Source organism: Cheilinus undulatus, linkage group 1, assembly GCF_018320785.1.
Source record: "Cheilinus undulatus linkage group 1, ASM1832078v1, whole genome shotgun sequence".
Lineage (NCBI taxonomy): Eukaryota > Metazoa > Chordata > Actinopteri > Labriformes > Labridae > Cheilinus > Cheilinus undulatus.
The window spans coordinates 22934546-22958499 of NC_054865.1; the positions used below are offsets into that span (position 1 = coordinate 22934546).

Sequence of the window (23954 nt, forward strand, 5' to 3'; positions counted from 1 at the left end):
CATTTCTCATAATTCTCACCAACACAGAGAAAAAGCCCACTCATGGGCTTACATGATACCATGAATTTAAATTATTCTGTATTAAAGTGCACAGCAGGTCACTGTGACTTAACACCAAAGATCTTTGACTTCTTGACAAATGAGGTGTAGCAGATCATTTAGGCTGAAAAATCTGTTTAATCTGTACACATAATCCTAGTTTTTGTTTGGACATAACATTTTCAAACCATTTTTCTCCAGACTGAAACACAGGCTTCTCGTTCATGGAGTTAACATTACAGCACAGGTTATTCCTTTATATATACAGCATATCCACCTCTTCAAAAATGAGGAAAGCTCTTTTGACTATGGAAGATTATGTATTCTGCATCATAAATATACTGTTTTGTTGAAGATGAACCTTTACCAGGGTGATGGAAAGGCTAAAGTTTGTAGAAAGAAAGGATCTGCTCATGATCCCAAACATACAAGCTCATCTGTGAAACACAATGGAGGTAATGTCATGGCTTGGGCTTGCATGGCTTCTTCTGGGATGGGCTCATTAATCTTCATCGATGATGTAACACATGATGGCAGCAGCAAAATGAACTCAGAAGTCCACAGAAACATTTTGTCTGCCAATTTAAGGAGAGATGCAACCAAACTGGTTAGGAGATCCTTCATCATGCAGCGAGATAATGACCCAAAACACACTGACAAAGCAATGAAGGAGCTCAACAGATGTGAGAAGTGGAAGTTTTTAGACTGGCCAAGTCAATCTCCAGACTTAAACCCTATAGAGCATTTAACCTGCTAAAGAGGAGACTGAAGGGAGTAAACCCCAAAACAAACAGCTGAAAGAGGCTGCAGTGAAAGCCTGGAAAAGCATCACAAAAGAAGAATATAAACGTTTGGTCATGTCAGTGGGTCACAGACTTGATGCAGTTACTGCAAGAAAAGGATTTGCAACTAAATATTCAGTATTATTCACTTTAATCTGTTTTAAGTCTTTCTGTTCCAAAACTTTTGCTCACCTAAAATTTTGGTGTTCAATTTCAAATAATGTTCTCTTCTAAGTTGTGTAACAGATCCAGATGCAAATACCTGGAAATCAAAGCTAAAATGTTGACCTCTTGTCTCATATTTGTCTTTGATGCCATATTTTCAGTCTACTTCAAACATAAAGGAGTTAGCTTCACTTCACACATTTTGATGCTTCATTTAGAATACCTTCTATTCTCCATGCTTTATTCAGTTGGCCTTTCCCTTTAACCTTATATTTATCTTTATCTTACGCCTTTGATCTCCTCTGGAATAATGCTGGGTTCAAAATGATAGCTGATACACTTCCTGTAAAGTTCATTTGAGTCTCATCTCACACTTTTTAGGGCAGACTTCCTTTAAGATCACATAATCAAATCCAAGTGGAACAGGGTTTTCTGAAACATCAGCAAAATTGTTTTTTTTTTCAGCTTGCCCAGCACTGTTTACTATTTTGAATCTCACTATTATCTAAGATGATTTCCACTGGAATTTTCCAAGATTTCCCAGGGCCAAATTTGGTTATCTCATACTGCTGCTTGTTACTCTCATCATTCTAGCATTAATGATTTTCCTCTTCTGAACTATAGACCCTCAAGTTTTTTTTTAATCAAAAATAGCCTGAGTTTCCTTGAATTTCTCACCATGTAGCCTTCAAGTCAATAAGTCCTTATATTTTAGAAATCCCATTTCTGCCTTATATTTGATCATTCCAAAGGTTTTTAGGATCTAGATTTCAAAAGAGCCTGGCCCTACTCATTTTCTAATATGTCCTTTTCTGACCTAAAACATCAGGTTTTGGTGTTACTGCCATTCTCTATACACTACTTCACAAAATAAGCCATACTAATTATAGACATTACATTATGTTGTCACATGTTATTCCTACTTACTGAAAAGATCCAGCAGACAAAACAAAACGTATTAGATGAAAGACAATTGTCTGGAAATATTCATGGTATTTCTTAAAAATCAGATTAAATCCTGTGTAATCCTCAGAAATTTGAACCTGTGTCCTTACAGTCATAAGATTTTCTTGTTCTCCCTCCAGGCCTGAGCTAAATAAAGTATCAATAGATCTGTTATTTTGCTGGGTCTGTGTTTGGGTGGTAATGCTGTGCTGAGTCTATCAGGGCTGGAAAGAGAACAAACATATTCTCAAATAAAAGTGTTATTACTTTAATAAAGTTCTGACAGACGTTAAAGTGTGTATAAATCTGATCAAGTACAATCATGTCATATAAAATGTACATACATATGAATTATTTACTCTTTTAATTCTTTGGGGTTGGTGGTTGAAGTAGAAAAAGAAGATAATGGTCTCTCTTTTCTGTCTAAAATGTTGTGGTAGGCCTCACAAACTATAGGTTTAATTAAGTTAACTTCAAAATCAAACTGCACGAAACAACAGATGTTGGCTGTAACATGGAGTCAGAAGAATGCCTGGATGGATGGATGGATGGATGGATGGATGGATGGATGCCTGGATGGATGGATTGGTAGATGGATGGATGGATGGATGGATGGATGGATGGATGGATGGATGCCTGGATGGATGGATGCCTGGATGGATGGATCGATGGATGCCTGGATGGATGGATGGATGGATAGATTGGTAGATTGGTAGATGGATGGATGGATGGATGGATAGATGGATGGATGGATGCCTGGATGGATGGATGGATGCCTGGATTGGTAGATGGATGGATGGATTGGTAGATGGATGCCTGGATGGATGCCTGGATGGATTGGTAGAAGGACGGATGGATGGATGGATAAAAATAACTCAAAGAAGCACAAATACACCAACTGACTGTATGAATTAAAGTAACATGAGTAGATAATCTCTTCCTTTTTCAGCCCTGGTATTCATCAGTGTAATAATACCAAGTACTATTGAGCAGCTTCTTTTGTTTAAAATAACATTTTTGATAATTATTTAAATGTTTGTGGTTGATCTCAATAAACCTCAACATCTTAAAATTATATTATTTTGCCTCTAAAACTGTTGTTTCATTTTGGGTTTTGTACTGTCTTAAACAAAGGCTTCGTTATTTCCTGTTTGGATACAGAGCTGCTTCTGTTTTTTAAGAAAAAAAAAGAAACTTTGTGTAGATCAATGATTATGACATGAACTTAATGGAAAAATGAGCTTGCTATGGATTGAAAAAGAAATAAGGAACAATAAAAATGTTAATGTTGATAACACAAGATGCAGATGACTTTGGACTTTTCCACTCGGCTGTCTGTAAGGTTTTTTTTTTTTTAATGAAATGAGACATTATGGTGTCGTGATGTACTTAATTGGCATCACTGACTGATTATCGTCATTTAATTTTTCTGTCAAACAGTGTTGATTGGTTTGAGTCTTACCTTCAGAATAGAGAACAGTTTGTAAAAGTTGTCCTAGAAAAAAAAAATGTCTTTTTTAAACAACACACTGGGTAGCCCCCAAGGGTTTATTCCTGGCCCTTTACTTTTTAGTCTGTTTTAAATGATTAGTCAAAACTTTTTCAGAGGTTGGCATTCATTTTTATGCTGATGATGCAGTCATATATGCTCCTGCTAAGTCACCTAGCAACACTACAGTGAGTGGCTGGAACACAGTCATCTTGTTTTAAATCTAAATCAAACTGTGTTGATCTGCTTCTTCAGGGAACGGTGCTCACAACCTGGTTTGAGATTCATATCCTCTTGCCCACACCAAAAATGCTCTCAAAGTATCCAACCCAATTCATCTTATCAGATGCAGTTTAGGTTTTGTCACTTTATTTGCTATCCTTGTGAGTTATGGGGTTACCTCATTATACACAAACATAAGGCAAAAGAAAAGAATCCTTGAAACTGAGACATCTGACCATTTCATGAAAACATTAGTTAATTTTGAATTTGATGGCATCAACACATCTAAAAAAGTAGGGACAGGCCCATGTTTAACGATGTGTGTCATCCCCTCTTCTTTCCGTCTGTAAATGTCTGGGAAGTGAGGTGATGCGGTTGGTGGAGTTTTAGGGGAGGAATATTGTCCTGTTCTTGTCTCATTTAGGATTCAAGGCGCACAACAGTCCTGGGTCTTCCTTGCTGGATTTTTCGTGTGCAGAAAATGTTTACTATCAGTGAAAGTTCACCACCCAGACTCTTCTACTGTGAAGCCATGCTGTTGTGATGGATATGGTATGTGGTATAGCATTGCCTTGCTAAACAGACGTCATCTGAATGTGAGCATAGGTTGCTCTAAAACCCCTACATACTTTTCAACATTGATTGTGTCTTTCCAGATGTGTTAGCTGCCCATGCCATAGGCACTAATGCAACCTCATATCATCAGAGATGCAGGCTTTTGAACTGTGCACTGATGACAAACTGGATGGTCCCTGTCCTCTAGTCTACAAGACACAAAGTCTGAGGTTTAAAAAAATTCAAATTTTCATTCATCTGACCACAGAACAGTTTTCCATTTTGCCTCAGTCCATTTTGAATGAGCTTTGGCCCTGAGAAGACAGCAGCATTGTGTTCATATATGGCTTCTTTTTTGAATGATACAGCTTTAACTTGGATTTGTGGATGGCAGGACCAACTTGACGGACAATGATTTCTGGAAATGTTCCTGAGCCCATGCAGTGATTTCCAGTACAGAATCATGCCTGTTTTAATGAACTCCCTCTTGAGAGCCAGAAGAACTGAAGCATCCACTTTTGCCCTTTGGCCTTGTCCTTTGGGCAGAGAAATCCCCAGGTCCTCTGAATCTTTTGATGATATTATGGACTGCATGTAGATGGTGGAGTATTCAAAGGCTTTGCAATTGTATGTTGAGGAATTTTTTTTAATTATTCCACTATTTTAGACAGTTTTTTGTAGACTGTTGAACCTCTGCCCTTATTTACATCTGAGAGCCTATGCCTCTCTAAAATGATCCTTTTATATGCAGTCATGTTACTGACCTGTTGCCAATTAACCTAATTAGTTGCACAATGCTCCTCCACCTCTTTTTTTTATTAGTAACACTTACTTTTCCAGCCTTTTGTTGCCCCATCCCTTCTGTTTTAGATGTGTTACTGCCAGGGGTGTAGCTAGGGATTTTGGGCCCCCAGAAAGAATATTACTAAAATAATAAAATACACTAATATAATGTATTTTTAAAACATAAATCCCCCATTTATGAGCAACATTTTTACTATGGTTAAATTGAATTTACTTGCATTATCTCGCAGCACTGGGCTATACCATTTGGACATTTTTAAGGAAAGAGTTGATTGTTTTTCATGAAATGGTAAAATGTCTAAGTTTCCAAATCTGATAGGTTGTTTATGTTGCTTGTTGTAATTGCATTTTGTTTTTGTTTGAATTTTACACAGCAACCCAACTTTTTGGAATTGGAGTTGGATAAAAGTGTACCATTAAACAATAAAAACGTGTTAAGTTACCAATGAAATCCATATTTAAATTGATGGAAATGATTAAAAATGAAACAATGCCCAATATCATATTCCCAACACATACACACTGACTGAAACATGGACGTTTCCTGTATGTTTTATACGTAAATGCAAACTCATACTCATCTGTTTGCATCATCAAAACACTCAAAACTGAACTTATGATGAGACAACCACACGCGCGCGATTACGTAGCAGTACACGCACGCTGGTGGGCGGGTCATATCCTCGCGCAGCTCTGAGTTTGTCAGTTTCCTTACTGTAGCGGATCTTCGTGTGTGTGCCTGCTGGAGACGCTTTGGTAGTTAATTATCCGTTTTTAAAGGAGCACCGGGAGGACAAGGAGGTAAGTGGAGTCAGTTTTTATACGTTTCAAGGCTTTACGTTGCTTATTTTCTGTGTTTTATCAACAGAGAGGGAGGGGAGACGACAATGTTTCGGTATTCTCGTTAACACATTACAGCCTGGTCCGTTAGTTTCCAAAACAGCCTGAAATAATGACAGTGGATGCTCTCAACAGCTAAACTACAACTCAGTATCCGCTTTATGGCGGTTATTTTCCTTTCTTTGTGATATATACAGGCTAAAATAACCCTGAATTTGAGTGCGTTACAGTACTTTTATTGTACATGCTCTGAGAAGTGAAGTGCTTTGATGGAGAGCTTCATGAAACTTTGATAAACACGACAAAGCTTGGGCAGTTTCCCCATGTTTCCCAGAGTGATACTAGTAGACTGTAACGTCTTTTTCCTCTACATGTATTCAGGCAAAACCAACTGCAGTATTTCTACGGTGATTACTATTGATGATAACAGCATATGGCTGCTTAAACCAAAAAAGTAACTCACAATTCAGCCCCACAATCACAGCCCACTGTAAGACTCCCTAACAGTGACAATGACTTTATAACAATACGTAGACCTACATAAATGCAATAGCTTTAACTCTGGCACCACCAGCACTTTCAGTTATGAACTCGGAGCGATATTAAAGTGTTAAACTCATAAATATTTTTGATATTTTACAATGTTATAATTCCAGCCACACACCACTCCAGAAAGCCAAAGTACTAGACATTACACAGGAACACTTTACAAAGCAGAATTAGTGTTTTATATGCTTCTTTGAGTTACACTTCAATAAAATTATAGGCTACTTAATATCAACACCTGTCTTAACCCTCCTAATAAAAACTGGAAGTCCTCTATTTACCCAGTATTGGGTATTTTCTTGTTTTCAGTGATCAAAAATTGCAGAAACACTCCTGAACACTATATTAATTGCCTAAATATGAACATTGGCAACTTATTTGTGTAATTTTGACAGCATGCAAGAGTTTCCTTGCAATTTTTGATGGATTTACACTCCTTTTCTGTGGACAAGGAAATAGATGCCACTTTCAGATCTTTAGTACTTTTTGGTATCATGAGTAAGGGGGTCTATAGTTTCTGTTGTCTTTTGGAAACAAGCTACTGCTGGAAACAGTTGCATTGAAAATGATACCAAAGAAATTTTGATTATTTAATCTGGGGTGCAGTTAAGGTTTTTCCAATATTTTCCAACCGGGGAAAAAACTAGGGATGTCTGGATCTGCATTTTTGGCCTCTAATCCTAGTCTGTTTTTTTTTTTTTTAAATATTAAATATTTACCAATTCTGAGTCCCAGTCTTATACTCGTATTTGCCTATGTCAAAGTTTCAGTGTTTTTTGTTTCAAAAATAACTTAAGGAAACAGAAAAACTACTAGATGTATCTAACATATTCCATTCAACTTAGTACAGCTAACAATGTGGTCAAACACCGAAAAACAAAAATTTCAACTCTGAGTGGTGTAATAGTTCTGTTTCACTTTAATAATTAGTCAAAAGTAAATTAGTATAATTACTTAGGGCGGTGTTTGAATCAACTCAGACAAGAATCAACAATGCATTTGAAGTGGTCGAAACAGCTGACAGACCGAAGGAGTAAAAAAAAACATGAATTCAAAAGAAGTGAATTCAAATACTTTCTGTTCCACTTTAAAGCAGAGGTAATTTTGACAGCTATTTTTGATTTTATTCTTAGTCTTTTGATTACATGTCTTTTAGTTTTAGTCACATTTTGATCATTTCTACCTTTTTTATTTTTAGTCTTATTTTAGTTGAAAAAAACTCAAAAACATTTTAGTCTAGTTTTAGTCCATAGAAAGTCCTCATATTTTAGTCTTCACTTTTAGTACAAGTATTTATTTTCTTGCCCAAATCAGGTCCCAAATCATGGTAGTGTGTTTTATGCCCCCTGCCAAACCTGGGGTCCCTGCTTTGTACAGCTGAGAGGCAGAATAGCTACAGATGCATTGTTTTTTGACAGATTTTGCCACAGTGGAGAAATCTCACGGGTTTTGAACGTCCCCCGAAAACTAAATAACATTTTAGTCTAGTTTTTAGTCATCTTAATGAAAACTGAGCTTACTTTTTGTCAGTTTTTGTCATCACAAATCTATCTCTGGCTAGTCTTAGTCTAGTGTTTTCATGGAAAAAAAGGCTGTTGACGAACATTTTTAGTCATAGTTTTAGTCGACGAATTTAACACTGCTTTAAAGTGGTGTAAGCAAATTGACTTGAATAGGGATACAATCCCTGTTATAATTTAGTGACTTAATCTGAGATAAATGTCAAATACAAGGCACCCTTGTCATTGCAGTGATATTTTTAAAGTTGCACTGGAGCTACTACAGACCTTTTTCTTCCCTCTCTGTTATTTCTTTACTGTTACCTTAAAATGAAGTGAAGGTTCTTATTTTGGAAAACCAGCATCTCAATCACCTTGTCTGCAATCTTTTTGGCCTTTCTGCTCTCTCCTGACATGACACACACCTTGGTTTGGGGCTACGACGTCACGTGTTTTGTTGCTCTGATCGGCCCGTAAAGATGCGACAGACCAACCGTTAATCCAATCACCCTCCTATTTTTTTTTACAAAGGCTCTGCTTTTTCCCAAACACTGTCTAAGGAAGGTTTTCCAGGTTACCATTTAGGACAGCTGACAAAAATGATCAGCTGACCTGAACGGATCAAATTGCTGTCTGCTGTCAGTAAAACATTGCTTATATCAGCTCCGATTCAGTAAACGTGACTGGGATTGGGATACCCCTGCAAAAGACCTTTCACCAACTTTTAGTGAAGTAATTTGTTCATTTTTTGTTCATTAGTCACAATAAAAATTAAAACAGAAGTCACAACGGGTGAAAAGAATGATGATATGCCCAAATAATCTTATCCTAACTCATGCAATTCATTTATCATGTCACTGGTGCCACATATCACTATTTTGATTTAAAGTATATTGTACTCATCAGATTTCCCATTCACTGCATACATGACTCCTCGTGCTGGCTCTTACATCATTTATGAGGTCTGCATGAACAGAGGATATTTGGCCAGAGAAGACTGAGATAGCGAGAAAAATCAAGTTAATGTTAGAGAGAAGTGAATTTAATGGATGAATCCGGTTAAAAGGTAAAACTGACACCAACGTGTCAACAATGTGTCGTTATGCATGTTAAGCAGTATATCAAATGTTGCTGAATCAGTGCATCCAGATTTCCTCATCACTGTGGACTACCTTTCGTGTATCGTATGCTGAGGTACACTGCAAGAAAAAAACGAATCAGAAATTAAAACTCAAAGATGTTTATGAATTAAAACACAGTAAACATTAATGGCGAGTTTGTTTTTTATACACAAACTTGTTCATCCAAATCTTTGGGGGTAAAGAATTAAAAAAATGATAAGTCTGTGGCAAAAGTCATCAAAATAATCACATTTTTACAAAAAAAAGTCATTGCACTTGAATTTGAGTCATTATTTAAAGTGTAGTGACTCTGAGGGACAAATTACAGCCTCCCTGTGTTCTGTTGTGAATCATTCAGACTCTCTTCTTAATTTATAAGTCCGTACATGCCCTGTTTAGCAAAGTATGACATGAAGATTGGAACAGCTTCCTGTTGGTTGTCACAGCCCAGTCGCAATGCATTCTGGGATACAAACAGACAATATTGTGACGGGCTAACTGCCAGATTTATCAAAAAATGGATTATAAATGGATAAATAGATGTTCAATATCAGAGTTACTGGCGTGGATTTAATCTCAGGGCTGTAATAACTTTTTTTGCCCATAACACTGGTGCTACAGAGGTCGCCAATCTTGTAGCACAGAACAAAAATCCTGTAGCACAATATATAAAATGTTTGTTACAGCTCTAAAACCACGTATGTGCAGCAAGTGAAAGTACTTGTAAAACAAAACCAAAACAGCCTAAAATACAGCTCTCAGTTAATGTTTAACAAAGCTAACAGCCAATCAGAGAAGAGAGATGCTGACGGTTCATCTCCACATTCAGACACAAAACAAGAGCAAACTGCTGGAAGCTGACTAGTTTTATAGAAGTGTTGGTGCTTGGGGATGATTAGAGCAGTATGATTGGACCTTGAGATCAGACAGAGGAGCCAGTGAGCCCCATTCATGCTGCTATTTGCTGCTGTAATCCTTTTGCTTGTATTCATCCATTTTTTTAAACTTTAGGCAGGACCAACAGACAGCTGAAGTCTTTTTTGTTTTTATCCTAATTACTTTAATGTGTTCTAGAGACTGGAGTTTGTGTCTTTGTTCTGTGCTTCAGAAACTGAAGTGTTTGGTCTATACATATATTGGTATTGATATTGGCTGAAATTAATTTGTAGATATCCCCATATTGTAACCCCAAAACTGTGCATTCCTTGTCAAACTAAGAAACAGAGTAAAGTTTCATGTTCTTATGTGCGCCCTGTCATGGATTTCTTGTAGGCCAATTTGAAAGGACCAAGGGCCACAGTTGGCCCACGGGCCATAGTTTGGACACCCCTTATACAGTTGCAAGAAAAAGTATGTGAACCCTTTGGGATTTCTTGGATTTCTGCATAAATTGGTCATAAAATGTGTTCTGATCTTCATCTAAGTCACAAAAATAGACAGTCTGCTTAAACTAATACTGCACAAAAAATGATATGTTTTCTTGTTTTTATTGAACAAAACATGTAAACATTCACAGTGCAGGGTGGGAAAAAGTATATGAACCCCTAGGCTAATGACTTCTCCAAGAGCTAATTGGAGCCAGGAGTCAGCCAACCTGGAGTCTAATCAATGTGATGAGATTGGATGTGTTGGTTAAAGCTGCCCTGCCATATAAAAAACACACTCCAGTTTTGAGTTTGCTGTTCTCAAGAAGCATTGCCTGATGTGAACCATTCTTGGCACAAAAGAGCTCTCAGAAGACCTACAGTCAAGAATTGTTGACTTGCAAGAAGCTGGAAAGGGTTACAAAACTATCTCTAAAAGCCTTGATGTTCATGTGTCCACGGTAAGACAGACTGTCTACAAATGGAGAAAGTTCAGCACTGTTGCAACTCTCCCTAGGCGTGGTCTTCCTGTAAAGATGACTGCGAGAGCACAGCACAGAATGCTCAATGAGGAGAAGAAGAATCCTAGAGTATCAGCTAAAGACTTATAGAAATCTCTGGCACATGCTAACATTTGTTTTTACAAATCTACAATAAGTAAAACATTAAACAAGAATGGAGTTCATGGGAGGACACCACAGAGGAAGTCACTACAGTCCAAAAAAAAACAAAAAAAAACATTGCTGCACGTTTGAAGTTTTCAAAAGAGCACCTGGATGTTCCACAGCACTAGTGGCAAAAAAAAAAAAAAAAAAAAAAAAAAAAACTGTGGACAGATGAAACCAACATTGAGTTGTTTGGAAAGAACACACAACGCTATGTGTGGAGAAAAAAAGGCACAGCACACCAACATCAAAACCTCATCTAGGGCCCTATGAAATCCGTTTATTTTTTGCCAAATTCCACTTTATTTTTTTCCAAATACCATTTTTTCCCGTTTGAATTTTTTGAAATTCCATTTTTTAACCTTTTTATTAATTTTACCATAAAAAAGAATGTCTTGTTTATGTCAATGAATAAAATGTTCACTAATTAAATTGAAATAACCTTAAATTTATTGAAAAAGGGCCACAATTGGCTCAGAAGCCATTGTTTGGATAACCCTGATTTAAAATAAACATAACCAGGGTAACAGATATTTCCAACATTTTAAGACACATCCACATGTATAATCCCATCCTAACTGATGTTTATAATGTAAATGAAGAAATGCTTCTGTTCTCTTAAACACAGAGTGATAGTAACTTAATAAGAACGTCACATTAAAGTTAAAAAGTTAAAAGTAAACCTGTTACCTAAACTTTTCTTTACTCTTACAGTTTGTAATGGTCCATGTAGTTTGATGTTGCATTGTGTTCTACTCCTGATGTAACTTTTCTCTCCTCGTCTCTCTTCACCCTCGCTGTCTGTACGTCTGCCTCATATCAGGCCACTACGTATTTGCTCGTTAAGCAACCAAAGAGAACTACAGTATCCATGGGAGGAATTATTAAGCTAACTGTTACTTGAATGTAACATCATTTAGACTGCGGGACCTCATTAAATCTCGAGTCCGTCCAACTCGGTTTTGAATCCTCATAGGGGTGAACGTCTGCCTCATGCAGACACACCTCTCTCTCTCTGTGACTCTCGGGTGTGGTGAGGTAAAATTACTTGATGCACGGATGAGTTTTGAGTTTTGTTAATCTCAGCCAATACAGCCCCGTGTTGAGCTACGTGATGTTTGCTGGTGTTTTGTGCAGCTGCTTTGACATGCTGTTATTGTTTAGGAGGGGGCAGGGTGATTGTTTCTGAAGCGAGCAGGGGTGTAAAGATTAATCGATGTATATTGATATGTCGACTGGTTGATTGATGATCCAGTCAGATCGATGGAAAGTCAAAACATTGATCTAAATGAATGCTTCAAACTAAGCTTTTATTTTGAAATTTTCCCCCGCACGCCAGTTGACTGTTTCCGCCCCAGGCAGCGTCCAAGCTAGCTTGTGTGAAATTTTTGGACAAAATCGTCTGATATCGATCCTGGGCCCCATATTGAATCGAAATTGTATCATGGCAGATTTTGTGATATCGGAAAATATTGTATCATTGTCCAAAATATCGAAATCGTATCGGGATGAAACTGGTGATTTACACCCCTAGAAGCGAGGCACAAGTTGTTCCCCGCTTTAGTGTTCTCCCAGGAACATATTCCCCGATATACATTCCTCTGTCTAAAAAAATACAGCATTTCAGTCAAATTCATTCAATTTCTGCAACTTCCATGTTAAATTGTAAATTCCATTTTTATTGGCCAATTCTGCAGTTTCGTCCATGATTCCTTTAATGGGAGATCATAGGGCCTATCTGAGGTTTAACAGAGTTTAAGTTTGAAAATAAAGGGACAAACTTCAGTCTTTTAAAAAGACTTTTAAGTTTAAATGTACAAAGGAACAAACTTTACAAATGTAACTACTTCAAAAACCTTTTAAAATGAAAAATGGGGATGAAATGAAAATGACAAACTTGTTTGTACATTCAGCCTTTATTTAGAGCTGATATATTGGTTCTAAATATTGGCGTAAATGTTCATAATTCAGAATAAACTTTTTTAACCAATATCTGCTGATATTGATATCATGCTAGTATTGTTGTGCATCCCTAGAAGAGGTGGGTCTACAGCTAGGTTGCACTCACTATTACAGCACATTTTCATAGAGATGTTCAGGTCAGGACTATTGTTATGCAACAGTTCAAAATTTTAAAAAGAACAGAAATCTGTATGTGAGAGTTACAGTGATCTTCTGTAGTCTTACAACAGAAAAATGTCAGGTTGAGGTTTCAACAACTGTCAAGGAGTCTACCATAAGCTGACCAAAAACAGTAGGATCAAATGAAACCTCCAGGAGGAGATTGTTCTGAGTTTGACACCCAAAATGACTAAAAATAGGCGTCATTTTGAAATCAAATAAAAGTTGGCTGACTTCCTTTTGGGATTTGCGTGGGATTTTTATAGGTCTGCTTATGATGAGTGTACTTACTTCAGTGAATAACTCTAGGTTCTAAATGTCTGATTTTTTGTTGTGGGTGTTGCTGAGTTATTAAGTCACACACTCTCACCAAAGCCATAACAGCCTTGTTAGTCTTACACTGAAGAAAATGTCTGCAAAGTTTGTTGACTAGCAGGAGATTTTCTGAAAATTACCGATGAGCAAGCAGGGACTGGTGATGACAAAAAATGACACCTGTGACGACCGTGCACTCTTCTTGCACATTACAAAGCTGCTTCAGATTTCCTGCTTGACAGTGTGCTCTTGAACACACTTTCATTTTTATTCAAAATATGTCCAAATACGTGTAGGATTGATGTAAGGTCAAAACTGACATCATAGCAGGGGACACTAGCTTCTGCCTTTTCCACTTTGCCCTTTATACATCATGTCCTGCCTTTGTGACATGACTTTAGAGATGGTAAACTTTATTTCTCTATAAAAACAACCACCTTCTGTCTATGAACAGAAAGAAAACCTGAAACTAACAGCAGTAGGTTTTCTTTGTGTCATAAGAAGTAAAGGCATGGAGTTCAGTCCACAGATCATGATCCCACACAGGCCAACATTTTAAAGTCCTAACAGGCAGATAAGATGAAAAGCAGCTTGTGAAGATACAAAACATATCCTACTCTGAATCTTGAGCCTCTCTGTGCTCTGCTGCCTTTTCCCAGCTTGTTGTTTTCATATTTCATTAACAGGGCTAGCAGCATGTAGCATCACGTCCAATTATCCTCCCCGTCAGCACACTGACAGTGGCTGTCTGCTGGCTTTAGTGATTACAGGCTTCAGGGGACAGGTAATCAGGTCATGGTTACACTGCCACCCTGTCAGACTGCTGAGAGCACAGGGAGTAGACCCCCCCTCAGCTCCCCTCAGTTATCTCTGACCAGGCCCAGATACCCTCCATACTGTAGTCTGGAGCAGAGACATTTTATTTTATAGTTGTGCGATGTGATGTGGTGCTTTTTTCTTTATTTAGGTTTTTAAAGGTAAAATATATTTATATTAATGAATAATGACTACTTAGTTAAAGGCTTGAATCAACATTTGCATACAACGAAGAAGGATGTGACATAACAGGGCTGAACTCTCCATATCAGTGTAAATAAATGGTGCTGATTGTAGAAACATTTATAAGAAATAATTAAACTTACACTGACAGATGTTTTATTACTCCATGATTTAGTCCTAAAACGGTTTTCCTTTTCCAAAAATGGTCAGTTTGACATGTGATACTGTGTCATAAATGAAAACCAAAACCTGTGTAGAAACATTTCTGGGATCACAGCCCATTTAATCTAACACATTTGGTCTTATTTGCTGGAGAAATGTAATTACAGGATATGTTTGATATTTACCTTTTCATGTCAGCCATAAAATCAATATCAGTTGGTGAGGGAAACACTTTGGTATGGCATTATTGTTTCTGTATAGTCCAAGGGGTATTTTCTATTGATGTGGGTTTCCATTTTTGGATGCATTAAAACCATCACAGCAAAAGAGTTGGAACAAAATTGTTAAAAATTATGATACACCAATGCATTGGCCTATCATCAGCATCGGCCAATGGTTGTCCTTTTAACGGTCACTGGTCCATCGGCAAATAGTGTGACATTGAAAATAGACAAATCTAAATTGCAGACAGTTTTGAGAGATAATGCTAAAGTATGTCAAAAGCGATGACAGTAGACTGGCACACCCACCAGCCATCTGACTACAATTGTGTTTACAGCCAGCGCAGCATCCCAGATGTTGTTGCAAATGGCTGAAAAATAGTGGGACTATTTAAATATTCTCCCGTTAGTTTTTGGAGCCTATTAGATCCAAAAGACTGCAGCAGGACATCTCAACCCAGTGGAATATGTTGTACATGATGCAAAGCCTCTTGGAACAAAAACACGCTCTTGTGACATGTGCCTCTAACTATGATCTCCCTACAGCTTTAACTGCACAGCAGCGGAGAAAAGTTGAACTTTAAATTACAAGTCTTTCTCCATTTGAAAGGCTGACAAGAGAAGTCAGTGCATTGGATTTATTGGCTGCTGACATTATCCCCTGGATAAGGACCCTGAAAAGTCCTCTTCACAAGGGGTTAGCCACTAGGGGTGTGAATCTCTCCTTCTCAAGATGATTTAATTTGAATCTCAGTTCACAGGCTATGATTCGATTCACTGATGATTCATTAAAATACAGAACGATTCGGTCTGGTTCGATTTGATTCGGTTGGGTTCAATTCAGTCCAGTACAATGTGATTAGCTATAGAATCAAAATAACTTTTTGCTTTAACAAAAGTTAGGAAAAGGGGAAAATAAGCTAATTTTATAATAATCTAAACTGATTTGACCTTATTTATAAAAGAGCCTGACAGGTCTCATGTGCTAACATTCTGAAATTATGTTTAAGAAAGTTTTCATCACACATTTGCCCAGGTGTCTCACTTTGTCAGTAAGTTGGGAGATTAATATTTAAATGACTTTCTACTGCTACATACTTGTTGGTCCTTCTGTACTTGTATCTTTCTTAGCATTATTAATCCCCAAAACTGTAAAAATTAATATCAAATTTTTCCAAGAAGCACAAATTAAAACAAATTTAAAATTATAAGGACATTTGGATAGACAGAGCTCTGTGTGTCTGCTGGTACAGGAGAAGGGGTTCTATTGAAAACAGTCAAACAAAAACAGCTCTTTTTTCCTTTCATAATTCTTTTTAATGTGAGTATTTGGTCACATGTCGCAAAAACATCTCTTCTCTCTCTGTATCTGGCTGTTCTTGATTGTTGTTTTTTTCTTGAGTCAATTCACTGGAGATCAGCTGATCTTCAGCTCAGTGAAGTCCTCTCTGTTTAACATCATATCAGTGGGCTCAGATGTATTGATTATGTCACCAAATCAATCACTCTGGTAAACACGTTATGGTTGTAAACCCCACGAATAAAGGGGCTGCTGTTACGGTGATAACTGAAGACTTCTCCAAGTGTTTATGTTCTGGTCTGTTTGTGCTACGTTTGGTGTTAGCATCTTAGCTAAACTTTAGCTCTGCTGTCTCAACAGGTGAGATTTATGAGCTGCCGTAGTTCTTAATCACTTTTCTCTAAAGCATACAGAAGGGCAGACATTTCAAAAGTTGTCCTTCCTTTATCTAAAGTCCACATGACTTTTTCCTGAGGTGCAGAACTATAATTGAAAGATGCTTCAGCGATGACCAGTGAAACTCATCCAGCTCATCCCGAGCATCTACAGGGAACGGAGCTCTCGTTTAAAGGTAAAAGTTCACCGCAGATCATGCGAGATTACAGACGCTGAGCCAGAGCATGGCAGAACAGGCTATAAAAACAAGCAGCAGAGCCTCATGAACCGATCTCTGATGTTAAAACCGGTCCCAAGAACGGTTCATGCCTCATTTTTACCGATCCAGGGCTCTGTGATGCACTCAGACCTTTGATGTTGAGATCAGTTAACTGGTCCATATTGATTTATCTTTACACCACTAGCAGGCCCTGATCATGGAGTTGAAAAAGACAAATAGTAATTTATTAAAGGCTGTTAACATAAGATTTGAACAAAAAATCCACTTTTATGCACCGCTACCTAATGAGATCCCCGGCTCAAGTACATTAGTGCAGCTTGATGCACAACTGATTGGCATGCCTGTCAGCAGTGCTGGAGATAAGGCTGCTTCCCAAATCCTGAAGAAGAAGAGAAACAGACTGAGTTGCAACAAGGCAGAGATGCTCATCTTTGTAGAGAAAACATGGATCTAACCAAGAAGTAGACTTTGAGGTTGGGCTGGACAATAGATCTGCATCAATCCAAGAGGTGGACTTTGAGCTAGGGCTGGGTGTTATACCAGCACGCATTTTTGCACGTATGCATTCATCATCTCCCATTAGAGTAAAGTTCAACAAATTGTAAGTGTATCCTTTCAGTTTAAGGAAGAAAATCTGGATTGACCAACTGACTAAAAGTTGGTATCTGAAGGTCCTAAAAGGAAATTAGACCAGAAACTGGACTCATCCAAATATATTTCTATTGGTATTGGATATTAAAAATGAGAACATATAAGGCATGTCTGTGCAAACAGACATGTATTTTAATGTGGAAATCAAACTTGTTAACCTGCTGTGTGTTGCTGTGATGTGTCCATATGTTCCCCTTCGTGGTATTTCCTTTCCCTCCTGGTTTCAGCAATGACAGATATTCAGGGCCTTGTGGTAAACAGGAATAGTAACACTTCTGAAGGACAGCCTGTTTCTTTTGCACTAAACGGTGAAGAAATAGAGGCTGCACTGTGAGTGTTTGTGTGTGTGCTTTTTTGAGAGGCTATTTTAAGTCCTCAGTGGCTGACTGACTGACTGACTTAGTTTTTTTCAATTACATAGCCCCATTTAGTGACTCGAGCTAATGCAGGCTGCTCCTGTGTGGACTTAATGCATTTCTTATCCACTTTGATGAGCTGTAGTGATGCAGGCTAAAGCTACGATGAAGAGTGGCTCAGCTGGCTGTTTTTGGGGGCTTTTTATGTGCTACTCATGTATCCTATTTAATGTTAACATCCAGACTGATGTGATTATTGAACAGCATGGATCATTTCAGTGCACTAGAATTTCAATAGTTGAATATTTTATAAGGTGCATGGAACATCCCTTTCTAATGCAGACATGGCTGATTTGTAAAAATGGATCTTAAAAGTTCAGTTGTGGTTTTATTGCATGTGGATATGGATTCTATTTTACGTGTGGTTCATTTGGGACTCTGGCAGTCTGCTCCAGAAGGAGAAATAAATACTGTTCTCATATGCTCTCCTGCATTTTTGGCCATTGTAGCTGCAGTTTTAATTTCAGCTGTAATTTTTTTTCAGTTTGTCTGGAGAATAATTTCTAAGAAAATAAATTAAAGCGTATCCTGTTTTCCCTTTCAGTCTCTGAGCTAGAGGAGGGATTTCTATGTGACAAGTCTGCAGTCTACCTGTCCTGGTTGTATCCAAGAAGGAGTTCCTACAAACACTTCAGGTAAAATCTGAGTCTGATTTACTTTTAGAGAATTTCTTCTTGCAACAGTTCCTGCAAAATCTAACCCAGGTGTTTGAATTTATAACAAGCTTTATGTCTGTTCTCCCTAGCCTGGCAATAGTTTGTCTGTATTTCTCTCCTGGACAGTTTACTAACCTCGCGAAGCCAGTGGGTTGGCCAGATTTTATGTCTGTCATCATACCGATCCATCTTGCAAAACTCCAATTGGAAAAAAATTATGCCTGGTCTGAGATCGCAAAGACCACTCAGTGTCATTCAAGGAGAATGAGACAGTAGCTACAGACAAGATTATGTTGTACTGCAAGTCGGTAAACAATTGCTTCAGGTGTACGGATTGGCTTGGATGTAGCTTTAGTATAGTGGCAGCATGTATTAAAAGTTAGCAACATGTCTATTTACAAGAAGAGCAAAGAGCACTGAAGCTTTTTTTTTTGCAGAAAACATGTTTTTGCTCTTCTCTTGACTGGCCTCGGCATGAGTTTGTAGTAGTCATGGGACGGGGTTTAGTTGTACTGGAAGCTGGTAAACAATGGCTAGTAATAGCTACAATGGCAGTTCTATGAGAACTATGGAACATTTTTTAATTGAAAAAAGAAACTTTTTTTTTCTGCTTCATGACAACTTGGCATGTGTTTGTCTCACTAGCTTCACTAATAACTGACAACAATAGCTTCTGCAATTTCTTATACGATAACTACTTTCTGGAGCTACACGTGCCCACTATGTCATTGTTTCTCTGATTTGCCCGTACTAAATGAGATAAAATGTTCGTCCAGTCACCCTCTGAGATTTTTTTCAAAGATCCTACCTTTCCCAAACACTAACTACAGGCTCTTGAGTCATACTCTATGCAATGGATTTATGAAACATTGTCATGAAATGATAAAAGTCTAGCACAAAGACAGGGAGAGTTGCATTCTCAGGGGTGATGCAGAGGTGTGGGTGAGCAGGAGGTGCCCATATGCAGAGGCTACAGTTTTTGACACACTGGTTGCAGGATCAAATAAGGGTCCATGAGCTGTTTGGTGCATGACCTCCCCTACTGTCTGTCCCTATGTTTCACGTGTTTATTAGTGAATTGAAAGAACTACACTGAAAGAAATCTTTTACAGGATGCAAAATAATTAAACATTTTATTTGTAAAGCACTGAAACAAATAAAAGTGCTACATAATGAAGAAACATGGTTGTGAAAGTAAAGTGTGAAAACAAACAGACATTAAGACAAATGATATAAACAGGTACCAGCAGACTGAAGAAAGAAATCTGTGTATCAAATAAAAACATATAAGAGCTAGCAGTAATCAAGAAGCATGAGAATAAATCAAGTAAGGCCAAGAGTGGTGAGTAAGAATTAATGAAATACTTTTCAAAGAGAAAGCTGCGTACACTCAGTCAGACTAATGTGAAAATGCATTCTGGGTGACCTCCACATGCTGCCAAAGAAATGGCATCTCAGTCCGTCTTTAAAGTGCGTTTCAAAGACAGATGTAAAATCTGTCCAGTTTATTGTGATATGGTTACCCAGTTGCCAAAATTGAATTATCACAACTGTTTGACTTTCTGTGCTGTTTGAATTTCATAAATCCACAATGTCCAATGAATTTTGGTTGAAGTTCACCAAGGCTAGCCACCATTAGTCGAGCCCTTCACAGAATGTTACTTAAATGTTCAAAGTTGCATCATGTGATGCAGATATGCCTGTTTGAAATTAAGTGCCAATAGTACTGAGGTGTCAGGGTTTATAGACGGTGCAGCGCTGTGTGGAGCAGTCTCTTCTTTAAGTGAAGGACCTCTCATCTCATCTCATCTCATCTCCTCTTGTCTCCTCTTCTTTCCTCTTGCTGCTGTGGTCTCTAGTGAAGCTCCTAATCTGTTAGGTTTAGGGTCTCTTCCTGAGGGGTTGCCCCAGTATTTATGCCTGAGCTGCTTCTTTAAAACCAGCCAAACCTCTGGCTGCTGTCCGTCTGACCACTGGGCCACACACCCGCATGTTTGATGCTAAAAATGGTGCAGAGGAGCTCAGAAATTACACTCAATAAATATAGAAATCAAATAAAACAATTTCTAAATATTAGCCTTGCAATCGACTTCCCTGCAGTCGTATAAAACTGTCTTTGTTGCTCACAGTAAATAGGTTTCCCTCGGCCCTGCCAACTCAAACAGTAATGTTGGGTCAATGGCAGTGTGGTTTGGCTTAATTAAACTCGGTGTTGATTCACAGAGACAGGAGCCAGACCAGAGTGGGTTTGGGTCTGCTCAGAGTTCTGACTGTTGTTAATGATGCCAACACTTCAGTAATGCTGGCTGAACATGGAGACTTTCACTCTGGAGGTGAAGAAGAGGTTATACCAGAAACTTCCACACAGTCCATTCAAAACCACATCTAACTGAGAGAACAAATACACCGCGTTCCACATTATTATGCAAACAACGTTTTTCTCTGATTTTCTAAATATCAATGCAAATGACAGTCATAATATTTTTCAAGTCATCAGCAGTTAGAGTATAATTCAAATGTTTTTGAACAAACTTCATAATGATAACAATTTTTTTTTAAAATAAAAACCTCAAAATGCACTTTTCCACATGTTCCACATTATTAAGCAGGCCACAGGTTTCAGCAATATGGGAAAGAAAAGGGATCTCTCTGCTGCTGAAAAGTGTTAAATAGTGTAATGCCTTGGACATGAAAACATTCGATATTTCAGGAAAAATTAATCGTGATCATCATACTGTGAAGAAATTTGTGTCTGATTCAGAGCACAGACGGGTTTGTGCAGATAAAGACATAATGAGGAAGGTTTCTGATGGACAAATACATCAGGTTAAAAGAGCAGATGCTAAAATGCCATTACAAAGCAGCAAACAGGTATTTGAAGCTGCTGGTGCCTCTGGAGTCCCACCAACTTCAAGGTGTAGGATCCTCCACAGGCTTGTAGTCGTGTATAAACCTACTATTCAGCCACCCCTAACCAGTGCTCACAAGCAGAAATGGTTGCAGTGGGCCCAGAAATACATGAAGACTCATTTTCAAACAGTCTTGTTGACTGATGAGTGCCGTGCAACCCTGGATGGTCCAGATGGAGGAGTAGTGGATGGTCGGTGGATGGCCACCATGTCCCAATGAGGCCAGGACGTCAACAAGGAGAGGGCAGAGTCACGTTTGGGCCGGAATCATGAGGAGAGAGCTGATAGGCCCCTTTAGGCTCCCTGAAGGTGTGAAAATGACCTCGGCAAAGTATATAGAGTTTCTGACTGACCACTTTCTCCCATGGTACAAAAAGAGAATCGTGCCTTCTGTGGCAATATTTCCTTCAAGCATGACAATGCTCCATCTCATGCTGCAAAGAATAGCTCTGTGTCATTGGCTGCTATGGGCATAAAAGGAGAGAAACTCATGGTGTGGCCCCCATCCTCCCCTGACCTCAACCCTACTGAGAACCTTTGGAGCATCCTCAAGCTAAAGATCTATGAGGGTGGGAGGCAGTTCACATCAAAACAGCAGCTCTGGGAGGATATTCTGACATCCTGCAAAAAACAATTCTAGCAGAAACTCTCCAAAAACTCACAAATTCAATGGATGCAAGAATAGTGAAGGTGATATCAAAGAAGGGCTCCTATGTTAACATGGAACTTGTCCTGTTAAGATGTTTTTGATTGAAATAGCTTTGATTTCAGTAAATGATGCTGCAATTTCTACAAATGACCATTTTCAGTTCTTTACACCCTATAAAATGTTTTAAAAAGCTGTTGTGCTTAATAATGTGGAACAGTGCATTTTGAGATTTTTATTTAAAAAAAAATATTTTTTGTCATTATGAAGTTTGTTCAAAAACATTTGAATTATGCTCTAATGGCTGATGACTTGAAAAATATTCTGACTGTCATTTGCATTAATATTTAGGAAAATCAGAGAAAAATATCATTTGCATAATAATGTGGAACGCGGTGTAAAGACAGAGAAAAATGAATGGGTTTTAATTTGGGCTAATTTAATCGTTTATCCAATTAATTGCTGCCTGTCTCTTACATTTTAAGGTAAATTGTTTTGCATTTTAAAATGCTTTTGTGCCATTTTTGAATTTCTACTATGTTAGTGTAATTGACTTTCTTCTTGGATGCGACCTACTTTTTAGGTAGATTAAATATTTCAACATGGACCCACCAACAAAAAGTGAATTGTTATGGATTGAAACTGAAATAAGAGAACATTAAAAAAGTTCAGATGACTTCTGTGTTGTTCACTGAGCTGACTGTAAGTTACTTATTTATTAATTTTTTGATAAAAATGAGATGTTAAGCAGCAGCAGCAGTTGTGGACTTATTTTCCATCACTGTGACTGCATGTAGGGCTGTCACCTTTTTAAAAAAACAATTTAGAACAAATTTTGAATATAACAACTTGATGTTCGAACTTATTCGAACCCCCCACCCACGACCTACTGATTTTTACAGTAATATGATTGTTAATATGATAGTTTTGTTTGTGAACAGCTGAGTACAGAAGTATAGGTGGTAGAGCGAGTGAGGACAGAATCTGAAAGTGTGCAATTTATGATATTGTGATCATTAGCTGTAAGAAATGGCTGTAGATATGTCGGTTTAAGCTATGTGTGAAACAAGAAATGCCCCAACTCCTCAGAAACTGAAGCTGGGCTCTTCACGGAAGCCTGAACTGTCCTCCGCTGTGCGTTAGATGGTTCAGGCCTCCACGTCGTCCATTAATCCCTGATAACTGGACACCTCGTAAGGCATTGACCCTACCCTTACGCATCACAGCATGGCACATGCTTTGTCACTACAGCACAGCGCTCTGATCTTTCCAAGTCAAACTGTAAAATATGCATTGTGTGTTTGAAAAAACTGTATATATATATATATATATATATATATATATTTATTTTTTTATTTTTTTTAATCTTTATTTAACCAGAAAGTCCCATTGAGATTAGAAATCTCTTTTACAAGAGAGACCTGGCCAAGGTAGCATACAAAGTCAAAAGTGATTTAAAACAGGTACAGATACATGATACATAAATGATCAATAAAACAGTAAAAACATTAAAATATTAAAACAATAAAAACAGAGTAACAGCTATTCCGAGAAAGTGGCCTCTCAAGAAAAACAGTGACATTCCTCCTTTACTGCATTCTTTAAGATACTCTTAAAATCATTAAAGGATATGAGTGTTTTTAATTAGAGAGATTTTTGAAGGATATTCCGTGACCATGGTGCATGATAGGAGAACGCCGTTTTGCCCAGATCCGTAAAAATCCGGGGAACATTCAGAAGCAACCACCTGGAGGCTCGCAGATAGTAACTGCTAGAGCTGATAGAGAGAAGGCTGCTGAGGTATTGTGGGAGTTTACCTAGCAGAGCTTTATCGATGAACATATACCAGTGTTGTTGTCTACGAATGCTTAGTGATGTCCAACCAACCAGATCATAAAGAATGCAG

The 23954-nt window shown here is 37.9% G+C and overlaps 1 protein-coding gene across 3 annotated transcripts in view; it reads left to right on the plus strand.

Annotated features, from left to right (window-relative positions):
* The first annotated feature begins 5692 nt into the window (after nt 1-5692).
* Nucleotides 5693-23954, plus strand: part of LOC121513608 (myocyte-specific enhancer factor 2A-like) — a 97792-nt gene continuing 79530 nt past the window's right edge. For all 3 annotated transcript variants that reach the window (XM_041793465.1, XM_041793475.1, XM_041793455.1), the window contains exons 1-2: nt 5693-5802; nt 18382-18472. The gene's annotated coding sequence lies outside the window, so the exon portion shown is untranslated. The remainder of the gene's footprint in view (nt 5803-18381; nt 18473-23954) is intronic.